The sequence below is a fragment of the Lynx rufus genome, unplaced genomic scaffold, assembly GCF_022079265.1.
Source record: "Lynx rufus isolate CCGP_SWC_20201006 ecotype Redwood Valley unplaced genomic scaffold, mLynRuf1.p SCAF_2, whole genome shotgun sequence".
Lineage (NCBI taxonomy): Eukaryota > Metazoa > Chordata > Mammalia > Carnivora > Felidae > Lynx > Lynx rufus.
Window position 1 is genome coordinate 37,581,825 of NW_025814834.1, and position 12,980 is coordinate 37,594,804.

The following is a 12,980-nucleotide window of genomic DNA, read 5'->3' on the forward strand; positions in this document are numbered from 1 at the left end:
AGCTGGTAGAGAAGGAGACTCTTGATCTCAGGTTATAAATTTGAGCCTCATGTTGGGTATAGACATTACTTTAAAAAAAATAAACATCTTTAATTTTTTTAAAAGATGTTTATTGTAAAAACAATATTTCATGTTGTTAGTTCAAAGCAATGATTGTTAAAATCTTATGACTTTCTTATGATTCTGTGTAATTCATCTAGTATCTAGTATAAATGAAGATTATCCATTAATCCTCAAATCTAGAAGGCTAGCTGGTATATACACCTGCTCCTTGGAGCAGGCTGATTGGCTTAGGAACGGTAGATAGTTCAGATAGAAGGCTGGCATCCTGATAATTGCTTGCAAAGCATAACTCCCATTAAGTAGAGGTGGTAATCAAATGTTTAACAAAGCACAAGGCAGGAGAACTACCAACTGGAACACATGCCCAAACAAAATGAACGTAGTTCACAGTAGTACTTGTGGTAACTCCCTGCTGAACATAGGTCCAGAGAGAATGGACTGCCCCTCAGGATACTAGCATACCTTACAGGAAAGCAAAGCCCAAAGAGTAAAACAATCAAGCCTGGCCATTGTGCATTCTTATGACATTTCTAAAGCTACACAGTTCAGATTCCTCCAATTTCACATGTGTATGAAGCTTTCCAGTAACAACCCCCTCCCCACGACCTCAGTCAATGGAAATGAGATCCTGTCCCACGTAATCTAAGAACACAAAATAAAACGTCAACAGAAGAGAAGAACATATATCCATTTTTCACATGATTCAAACTGTATTTTTATAAAATCTTACCATGGATTTAACAGAGTTTTACTGATGTTAACATACTTTATTTGTGGAAGTGCAAACTAGTACAATCACTTTGGAAAATTATTTGTCAATATTCATTAAAACCAAACATAGATATGCCCTGTCACTCAGCAATTTCACTCCAAGATATATATGCAACAAAAATGCACATATATATTCTCAAAAGAAGATAAGAATGATCATGGCAGTGCTATTCCTAAAAGCCCAAAATTAGAAACAATTCTCGTGTCCATCAACTAAAGAATGCATATATAGGGGCACCTGGGTTCCTCGGTTGGGTAAGCATCCAACTTCGGCTCACGTCATGATCTAACAGTTCATAGGTTTGAGCCCCACATCGGGCTCTGTGCTGCCAGCTCAGAGCCAGGAGCCTGCTTCAGATTCTGAAAATTCCAAAATAGGAAAAACTAATCTATGGAGTTAAAAGTCAAGATAATCATTTTTGTAGTGAGGTAGTGAGGGTGCCACAAGGCCTTCTAGGATGTACTATTTCATCATCTGGGTTCTGGTTACCTGGGTATGTTTACTTTGTAAAAATTCATTGAGTTCTACACTAATGATGTGTATACTTTTCTGCATACATGTTAAGTTTCAAAGAAAGCTTATATTAAAATACCTACATACACTTCAAAAATACTCCTCAATAAGCACTATAACACTGATGGTTCATTGTTTATGGTATCCCTTCCCATTGCTGTCTCCAGGGCAATCACATGGGTGTGGTGGAAGGTGTGGTAGGAGTGGAATAAACATCACAGACTTTATGTAGGTTACTTCATTTTTATCCTCTAAACAACCCTACGAGGAGACTGTTATTCCTCTATAAGTTAGTTACACAGCTAGTAAACAGAAAAACCAGAACTCAAACCACACCTTTCTACCTTCAAAGCCCAACTTTTTACTAATAAAGTTTGCTGGGTCTATAGGAAACTTAAGGCTATAAAATGTGAATTAGTTTATCTGAGTTAGCTTAAGTAGCTCAATTATTACTACCCCAGTCTTCTCTCAGTTCATGGTCTTTGCAGAGCAAAATTAACCCCATACCATGTACAACCCATCATGCCTGCGGAGTCTGATCTCACCAACACCTCATGGTTAGTGTTAGAGACATCTCTATTACAAAGTTCTCCTCGAGTTAAATAATTCTAAGAGGATGCCTATAGCACTCAACTCCTACTTTTATATTTGTGTAACTTAGTGCCTAGCAGATGGTAAGCTACTAGTAAATAATTTACTATGATGATTTATATTCTACAGGATAAATATCCATAAGTCAGTTGCAGCCATGAGAACAGAAACCATGTATGTTTTTTTCACAACTATATATATAGATTCTGTACCTAGCTCAGTACCCAGCACATAATAGAAGATTAACAAATATTTTCAAATGAATAACCAAATTAGAACACTAAGACCTCATCAATATGGGCCTAAAAGAAAATTTGAATGGTTCTTTTTAATAAAATCTCCAAAATAAGAGCAAAGTAAATAAAGTGATAGCTGGTTGTTCTCTAGCTCACCAGTACTGTGACCTTAAAAAAGTCACCTAGGGGCATCAGTTTCCTCACTCAAAACGTGATGGTTTAAACCATATAACTCCTCTGATCCCTTAAAAATGTAATATATTAGGCCTCTATGACCACAAAAGACCCCACAAATGGATATTAAATGTCAAAGTACTTCTGAAAAGTACATAATCCTATTATAGCTTTACTTTATCAACCTGGGGCTCACAAAGTTGGCCTGAGGGAGAAGGAGATATTTCTAATGCTACATTGAATCTCATTAGCTTTTTCTTCTAAAACTCTAAGCTAAGCACTTATCTCTGCACTCACTAGTATCTGTGGAGTGCATAGCATTGCAATTATAATGTACTGAACTGGGACAAAACCAAAGCCTCACTCCTTAAACTACTCTGGTACCACCTTTCTTATAGGTAATTTAAGAAACACTATAGGTGCCCAAAAAGCTTCTACTTCCAGCATAAAACTGTCATCAATTTAATGACAGGGCAAAAGTTATTGGAAATAATACTTTCAGTATTTGAGGTATAACTTGACAAAGGAACAGAGTGGGTATTTCTTTGTTATGAATACATTAGGGCTGCGATGCCCTATGCATCTAATCTATAGAATTCTGTACAGTTGAAATTAGAATTCTGCACATTTCCATCTGTCCAAATTAAAGAGGCATGGAGCTATAAATTCACACCTACAAGTATGACTGTGACAAAACAAATGGTCTCACTTAAGTCTATTCCATAATAAAGATACCAATTCCTATCCCAACCTTCCTACTGTACCCTTAACATATCACCTCTCTCTCTCTCTCTCACACACACACACACACACACACAATCTCTCATACAACATGTACCAACCCTGCTCAATTCCTCTCAAGAAAACTCCAAGGGAAAACCGAATAAACAAGGACCATTTATCCTCTGGCCTGAGTTTTCATTGTCTGTGTCCCTCAGTGTCATGCTCCACTCCTCCCACCCAAATCAGGCCACCAAACCCTCAATCTTTCTCCTCTCTTTGCCTTACAAGTATCTGAGCTCTTAGCAGCTCACCATAAAGAGTATGACTGAAAAGAGTAATACCCACGAAATATTTGAATTTTAACATAAGATCATCCTTGATCTAGTGTTACTAAATGCATTATTAATTATAAAATTAAAGGAACCAGACTTCAGTGTACTTTTGGGGGAGCAAAGAGACCCTTCTTGCAGCTCCTGAAATTTCACTGCATGAGGGGTACAACCTCATCAGACTAATGGAAGGCTTTCTTTCTTCCTTTTTTTTTTTCCACTCCTTAATGGCTCTACTCTGAGGGTTCATGAAATGGGAAATGAACATCAGGAATGGCATGCTTCTTCAAACCTACAATGTAACAGATTCAAGCCAACCTAGTTGAATTCAAGAAACCAGGTATTCCCTTCACACATAAAACTGAAAAGATTCAAGTCCCTGGCCTACTAGAATGGTCTATCTGAAACAGCATATGCACAGCCAAGTAAAGGCCTCTCTTGGGTGTGAATCAGCGCTGAGAACATCCAGTGCTGAGAACAAGCTCCATTAACAAATGACCATTTCTGTTACACATTGTTTCAGAACTGGAGGCGTGTGACATATCAAAGGACACAGATCAGTTGCAGACTAAGAAGGGAAAGCCATCACCTATCTCTTCTGATAATTGGAGGCTGACCTCAGCAGACCATAAGAAGCCACTCAGCTGCCATATCTGGACCAGAAAAGAGAAGGAATTTGGAATGGCCTGGCACACAGTGACTACTTGGTATTCAGCAAGCGCAAATAACTACACTAAGAATATTTTACAGTTGAGTCTCCTGCAAGTAATAAAATAAGCAATAAAACGGTCTCTCTCTTTCTCTCTCTCTCACTTTCTCCCTCTCTCAATGCTAGAATCTGGTATATGTGCTGAAGGCTTTCCTCCCGTATTCTGAGGGGACCCTAACAGCGTTAATGCAGCCTTAAAACCAAGTAGCATCGTCCCTTCCTCCGTGAAATTTGGATTGTTTTACTTAAATTGGAGAAGTTAGAAAAACAGGATGTACTACAGACTGCATTCTGATAACTACCGATTTGTTCAACTGATTATTTCTCTTTGAGAAGAAAGTCATTTTTTTAACTACATTATGTAAGCTTGAAACGAGTATGCTCACCAAAGAGATTCTACAAAAGTAAAGTGGCTATGCATGTAACTAATCTTCACACGCAATTTTTTTTTAATTAACAGACTTTTGGGGAGCAGTTTTAGATTTACAGAAAAATTGTTCAGGAAGTACAGAGTTCCCATATACTGCCTTTCCCTCACACAGCTTCCCCTGTTGTTAGCATTAGTGTAGTACATTTGTCAATGTGTGGTACATAATCCCATATTTATAGATTATTATTAACCAAAGGCCATAGTTTATATTAGGGTTCACTCTTTGTATTGTATAGTTGTATTAGATTTTGCCAAATACATAATGTCATATATCCACCATTACAGTCTCATACAGAATAGTTTCACTGCCCTAAAAATGCCCTGTTCCCTCCCCCTTGAGATCCCAGGAACCACTGGGTCCATTCTTGGAAGATTCACAAGAGAAAACAGGAAAGTCTTTACTTAAAATGATAGCACATGAAACTATGTCAATACTATAAAGAAGGCTGAAAGTTACAAGTGCAAACGGAGCACAGTGACAACACGTTTGCACCAGAAGACAAAATTTAATATTTGTAATTTATTAGAGCCATAGATATATGTCACAAGTTAAGTCTTCAGAGTTCTCCTGAACTCATTTAAAACCTGAAAATTATGGGGCAAGTATTAAGAGAATACTTTAAGAAATGACAGCTTAATACCTTGTTTCTGAGTACAGATGTTGGATACTCTTCTCCATTACTATTCTGCCGAGATAAGGAAACCAGTTCCCAGAACACATCTGCTTTGAGTGACCATAAATGTGAAAAAAAGAATGGCTTAAAGCTCATTCTAAAATCAATTAAAATTAGGCCTTCACAGTTAGAACAAATTAAAAGTATAAACAAATCAGATGTGAAACTATTTATTCCAAAGAAGATATTTATTGAACTTACCAGGAACTGAACAAGAATATTTCTAGAATGAAACTTATTTTTCACTTAGGTGCACCTTACTAAATTTGAAATCTTTTTTGATTTACTTAATTTTGGATTTAGCTGTTTACAGCTAAGTATATACTAGGGTAAATGTCATGGAAATTATGAACTATCTTAATTGATCTGTGTTTCTACACCAGAAAAGTTTCCAAATAAAGCATACCTTATATCCCCAAGTATAAAGTGATAAAGTGATCCCAAATATAAAGCAGTCTTCCCCATTTCCCACTGAGAGGACTTGAAAAAAATGTGTTTACATTAACCCAAATATACAAACTTTTAGGAATACATATTGAATATGATGTTTGTAACAGGATGTTAAAATATAGCTAACTAATTCAGTCCCAGGTTCTGAAGTCCTTAAATCATAGCTGTTATATTCTGGAAAGAGGAGTCAGATCACTATGCATGGCCCACACTTTCGTGGCTTTTACCCCCTTTCCACACCTACATGGAGGGTATAAAAGGGCAGGTGATTGGAAAGCAAAGGAGAATATATGGAGAAAGCTGTTGGGGTGCTGAGAGCCTTATCCTCCCCACAAGAGAAAGAGGCCAGGGTAGGACTTACCCCTTACTTCAAGTCTGGGGTGAGCAACTTCAACAGAACTACTTAGAGCAACACATGTTTCCTGGAGGTGGTGAAATGGCAATGGACTCACACACCTGAGAATTCAAGAGGCTGACTGAAGCAGCCTGGGGCAGCAAAGGAGGGGCTCTTGTCTGAGAACTAACTGTACTCCAAAGATAGATAGAAGGTCCTGTGGACCAAATGGGAACGCTGCACATGAACTGGATGTCTTGTTTACCAATTCAGATCCAGCCTCCACGTTTAATCATCCTGTTTCATGTCCTGAAGGCTGACCTCTGTGGACTGCATCAACCAGGCTGTAGGACAGGGCTGGCCAATGAAAGGTAACAGCAAGAGATCAGAGCAAGGGAAGAGGGATAAGATGGGCTATTTATTTCTCCATTTCCCTCCCTGCTGGCTGAAAGTTAATGGAGGCTGGAGTGAAGCCCATAGCTCCTGCTGGGCCATCCTTTCCCATGGATATGGTTCTCTCTAGGCTGTCACTACTCATCCCCCTTGTCCCCCCAGGCCCAGGGGCAATAATGGTTCTAAATTGTTAACAAGGGATGTTGTACATACTTTACTGGTGTGCTATAAACCTGCACACACCTCACCAAACTTTCCTCAGTTCTCCTGTTGGAGTGTGCCATCTATGTCCTTCTAAGATCTTTATTTTTAATTTTTTTTAAGTTTATTTATTTTTGAGAGAGAGAGAGACAGAGCACGAGCAGGGGAGGGCAGAGAGAGAAGGAGACACAGAACCCAAAGCAGGCTCCAGGCTCTGAGCTGTCAGTACAGAGCCCGACACAAGGCTTGAACGAACTGTGAGATCATGACCTGAGCTGAAGTCAGGTGTTCAACCAGGTGAGCCAGGTGAGCCATGGCTCAGGTGAGCCATCCAGGCACCCTGTCCTTCAAGATTTTGATGATACAACACACAGGACCTGAAAATAGGTCACCTTCAATCCTATCCAAGGATGCTGCTGCTCAACAACAAAAATACAAACAACCCAATTCAAAAATGAGCCAAGGGCTTGAATAGACATTTTTCAAAGAGGCTATACAAATGGCCAATAAGCACATTAAAAGATGCTTGACATCACCAGTCACTAGGGAAATGCAAATCAAAAATCAAAACCACAATGTGATACCACTTCACATCCGTTAAAAAGGCTATTATCAAACACAGTAACAATAAAAGTGGAAAATAACAAGTGTTGGTGAGGACCCCTTGTGCATTACTGGTGCACACTGTAAAATGATGCAGCCACTGTGGAAGACAACATGGCAGTTCCTAAAAAAAGTAAACACAGAATTACCACATGTTCCAGCAATTTAACTTATGAACATATACTCAAAAAAGTGAAAGCAGAGAGTTGAAGAGATACTTGTATACCCATATTCATAGCAGTATTATTCATAACAGACAAAAGGTGGAAGCAACCTAAGTGTCTACCAACATATGAATGGATAAGCAGAATAGGACATATACATACAATAGAATACTATTCAGTCTTAAAAAGGAAGAGAATTCGATCACATTCTACAACAGGAATAAACCTTGAGGATATGATGCTAAATGAAATAAGTTAGTCACAAAAGGCCAAAGACTGTATGGTTCTTCTTATATGAGACACCTACAGTAATCAAATTCATAGAGACAGAAGGTAAAATGGGGGAGGGGGCAATAGGAAGTGAGTATTTAATAGGTCCACTGTTTCATTTTGGAAAGCTAAAAAAGTTCTGGGGAGGTATGGTGGTATAGATGTACCACAGTGTGGGTGTATTTAAAGCCACACAACTGTGTACTTAAAATGTCTGAGATGATAAGCAGGTGAGGGGCCTCAACAAAAGGAACTGTAGGTGTATGGCCAGAAGCCTAAAAGATGACCAAAACATCTTGAAGGACCATCCTGAAGAAATGCTTTCACCATGTAAGAAAATTATAGATAAGTGATCCCTAGTGATGGAAAGATTTCCAGAACCCACAGAAGATAATGAGTACTTTTCTGTTCCAATCTTTTCTCTTTGATTACATACCCCACTATGCTTCAAAGTTAGCAAGCTGGGAGAAGAGAAGAAATAGAAGCACCGAGTGGGAAAGAGAAAAGCTTCTCAGCGCATCTCCCACTAGAGAGGACAATCTGCAACAGCCCTGCACTGGGAAAACAGGTGAAGCTTTAACTTCAAGAAAATTTGAGGTCTGGGATAAACACCTGGATTGGACACACTAGTTACTAAACAGAGACTGTGTTTCATAAACTTCCAGAGGAAGTGGAAATGACTGGAAGAGTCATGAGGCAATATTTAAACTTCAAACAAGACCAAGAAGAATAAGTAGGAGCACGAATAAATTTAAAAGAACAGTGGATGACTAAAAATTCGGTTGCTTTATGATTACCCTCCGTGAATAATACTTGTTCAAGCCTAATGGTTGTATGATTAATTGTTCATATTTTAAAACACATCCTATAAAACTAACTATTAATTTTGGAATGTTGCAAATTTCATGAAACAATTTTATCCAGACTCTCCATTTCTACCCCAACTTTAAGACATCAAACAGTTTTCCAAAAAGTACATCTTCACATCTGCCTCAGTGCTAGAGAAACATTTTCTGAATCTACCCTTTCTGGAAATTTTATTACAAGCCATGAGTTCCTAGTCATATTAAATTAGGGAGCTGTTTATCTTTTGTCCTGAGGCATATATTCATGGTGTCCACAGCATAAATACCTACTATATGGCTTTAAAATGCAATTTAGAATTACATCCGGCACCTGCCATTGCAAACTCATGCCTCCAGGAATAATAACAGAAAGCGTATTAAATTTCCTTGCCTCCTTTTTTACCCACCATGTCAGCATACCTCTATGAGCAAATAAAAATAGCACTGATTGAGGTCATTGCAGTGTAATGTGTCTTCCCCAAATAGTACTTTGCTGTTCCAAATGAGATAATTGAGTGAGTGTCCTGTAACATGAGAGGCTTTATAAGGACTCCAATATAAGGTGACTTCCATAGGCATATACAGAAACTAAAAATAAAACAACATTCCAGACTCAATACTGTCTTTAGCAAAATAGGATTCTCCAGCTATAATCTGCTCTTGACAGACATTCTTCTGTACATTTCCCCCTGGTGTGGTGTACCAGTCTGCACATCCTATGTTATGCCTTGGAGAGTCTCCAAGTGAACTCCAAGTGAGAGTCTGGGGATTTCTTTCTCCTTAGGAAGGTTTGGATTCTCTCGAGCAAACTGTCTTCTAAACTGCAACTATTAACAAAGGCATTTTACAAACTCTACAGAGTTATCCATTTCAAACACTGTTTAATATATACCATAATCTTGGCATCAAGATCCCCTGGTCAACTATGGAAACCATATCTTTAAAATGCAATTTCTTGGGGCGCCTGGGTGGCGCAGTCGGTTAAGCGTCCGACTTCAGCCAGGTCACGATCTCGCGGTCCGTGAGTTCGAGCCCCGCGTCAGGCTCTGGGCTGATGGCTCAGAGCCTGGAGCCTGTTTCCGATTCTGTGTCTCCCTCTCTCTCTGCCCCTCCCCCGTTCATGCTCTGTCTCTCTCTGTCCCAAAAATAAATAAACGTTGAAAAAAAAATTAAAAAAAAATAAAAAAAAATAAAATGCAATTTCTTGGGGTGCCTGGGTGGCTAACTGGATTAAGCATCTGACTTCAGCTCAGGTCATGATCTTGCGGTCTGTGAGTTCGAGCCTTGTGTCAGGCTCTGTGCTGACAGCTGGGAGCCTGGAGCCTGCTTCAGATTCTGCATCTCCCTCTCTCTCTCTCTGCCCCTCCCCAACTCACATTCTGTCTCTCTCCCTCTCTCTCTCAAAAAATAAAATAAAATAAAAACATTAAAAAATAATAATAAAAATAAATTAATTAAATAAATAAAATGCAAGGTTTTGGGCTGGTTAAGTGGGTGGCTCAGTCAGGTGAGCATCCAACGTCTGCTCAGGTCATGATCTCTTAGTTCCTGATTTTGAGCCCCACATCAGGCTCACTGTTGTCAGTGCAGAGCCAGCTTCAGATCCTCTGCCTGCTCTCTCTGTGCCCCTCCCACACTAGTACTTTCTCTCTCAAAGATAAAAACATTATTTTTATAAAGTAATTTTTATTTAAAAATTTATAATAAATAAATAAATAAAATGCAAGTTTCTAGCCTGGGAGTCAAGACCCTTTACAATTTGTCACCTTCCACCCTGTCCAGCTCTCTCCTAATCTGCCAGGAAGTTCACGTGCTTCTGTCACGTTTGTCTCCTTATTGCTCTCTGCCATCTGGCCTTTGTTCTTCCACTACCCCTCTCTAAAGAAGCTTCTACCATTTCTAATCCTACTCATCCTTCAAGGTCTACTTCAAATCCCTAGTCCTCATCCCTTAAAAAGTCTCCAGATCAAGCCAGGAAAAGTGGTGTCTCTTTCCCTAAACAGCCAAAACATGCACTCATGTGGGCTTGTCTTATATAACATTTTTCCTATCTTCCTATCTCAACTCCCCAGCTAGGTTGAGAGCAAAGGCATGGAGTAATGATTTCATCTTTGGATATTCCCCACTACTTATCAAATAGCAAATTTTCATAAACAATGAATGAATGAATGAATGAATGAATGACAAGAACAGCAATCATAACTATCCAGAAATATATTCATCTAACATTTGTTTTATGGATTTAAAGGTTCATTCAAACAAGAATGTCAACTATCCATTGTTTATTATAGTTATCTTTGGCAAGTTAGTTGTTTCACTCAATAGAATATAATTTATCCCTTTCGATTTAAACTATATAATCCACCCTAGAAATTACACTTCAGAAAAAAATAAATGATAAACACTGTGCTTCATTCAACCCATTTGTATACCTGCCACCTTTTCTTATCACTGGGTACACATCACCATCAACTCCTTTAAACCGCCTACACTCTCTCAGCCCCTGAAGACTCTTCCTGTGATAGCGTGCCAGTCTGCCCCCGCCTGCACTTCTCTTTCCAGTCTCTCAGTACATACCCACAATTCCAGTACCTATAGCTGCCTCTCTTCCCTGTTTCTCTTTAACATACACTATTGTCTATCTTGAGGGTTTCCACTAAGGAGGTATTTATTACATGCCTGATGATGCTTCCATCACACAGAAGGGAAAAAACATACTTCTGCTTCTAAAACTGAAACCAAGGGGCGCCTGGGTGGCGCAGTCGGTTAAGCGTCCGACTTCAGCCAGGTCACGATCTCGCGGTCCGTGAGTTCGAGCCCCGCGTAGGGCTCTGGGCTGATGGCTCAGAGCCTGGAGCCTGTTTCCGATTCTGTGTCTCCCTCTCTCTCTGCCCCTCCCCCGTTCATGCTCTGTCTCTCTCTGTCCCAAAAATAAATAAACGTGGAAAAAAAAAAAAAAGAAAAAAGAAACCTAGTCTCCACCAAATCCATTCAAAATGCACCCTTTGCAGATGGTAACTAGAGTTATTGTGGTGATAATTTCACAATGTATACAAATATCACACCAACATGTTATACACATGAAACTAATATAATGTTACATGCCCATTATACTTCAATAAAAAAAATGCACCCTCTCCCCAACTCCTCCAATACAAAAAAAAAAAAAAAATGAAATTCATTCCTGCAATTTGCATGGCCATGTTTTTTTAACTGAAAGCTACAAACCATAGTCTGATATAAAAAAAAATGTGAAATCTACCTCATAGAACATAAATATAAAACATATAGTAGACCTTCATTAAACATTATTAATGGATTAAAAAGTATGTATAATTTCTTAACTAATTACTATTCCCTTGCTGTTCTATTATTCTTTAGTAATAATTTAGTAATAATACAGACATGGTGCCAGAGAGCCCAAGGGCTCTATCTGAGAGAAACAAGGTCTAATCTTGGTGCCGCCAAATTGCCCTACTATTCAAATTTAATTTCCTCCTTCATAAACTGAGTATGCTATCAGTGGTCACAAATTCAAATGCCTAAATGAGCCAGATAAGTATTACAAATGATGAAAGCAAAGGGTGGCTGGGAAGACAAGACAGAGTGAGAGAGACTGACAAAACCTGGAAAGCAGATGATCGGCTCCAAAGGAGGCAAGGGTTTCAGTGTTTCAATCTAGTCTATTGCCAGGTAGGAATATGGGCCCAGTACAGCCAGATCTTCCTACAATCTGGAAGCTAGGACTTATTTGTGCTATTAATCGATAGCTAATTCCATGTATTTTTTTTATTTTATTTTTAGAGACAGAGTGTGTGCAAACAGGGGAGAGGGGCAGAGGGAAAGAGAGAGAAAGAGAATCCTAAGGGACTAGATGCCAAAACCCTGGGATCATGACCTGAGCTGAAATCAGGAGTTGGATGCTTAACCGACTGAGCCACCCAGGTGCCCCACTGTGTCTTTTTTTTTTTTTTTTTAATAAAACCATATATAGGCTGATATCATATAGGCTAAGCCAAACATATCTGCAGACCAAATAAGACTTATGGGCCAATAGTTTACAACCTCAGGTTCAGATGATCTTTCTTGCTTTCTAATATGAAATTCACTATGTTCTCTTCTCTAGATGTCTCTTTTGTAAAGTAATGGGATTTTATGTTTTACCCATTTTTCAATACATTTGTCTAAGAGGGAACATCAGACAAAATGACGTGGTAGAGCAAACATAGGATACGAAGTCAGAAGACAAATTCAAGGCCCTCTTCACCCTTTAGAGCTATATGGCTTTTGGCAACTGGCTTAACTTCCTGGAACCTGAAGTTTTCTTCATTTACAAAAGAAGGATAATTCCAGTCCTTCTAACTTGTATGGTGATGGTGATATTTGAGTGAAATTGTGTAAATGGAAGCCGTTGGTAAACTCTAAAGCACTAAACAGCTTTCAGGAGTGATTATTGTATGGTCTAACTTCCCAAAGATCAACTCAGGACAAAAAACAGATTTTGAG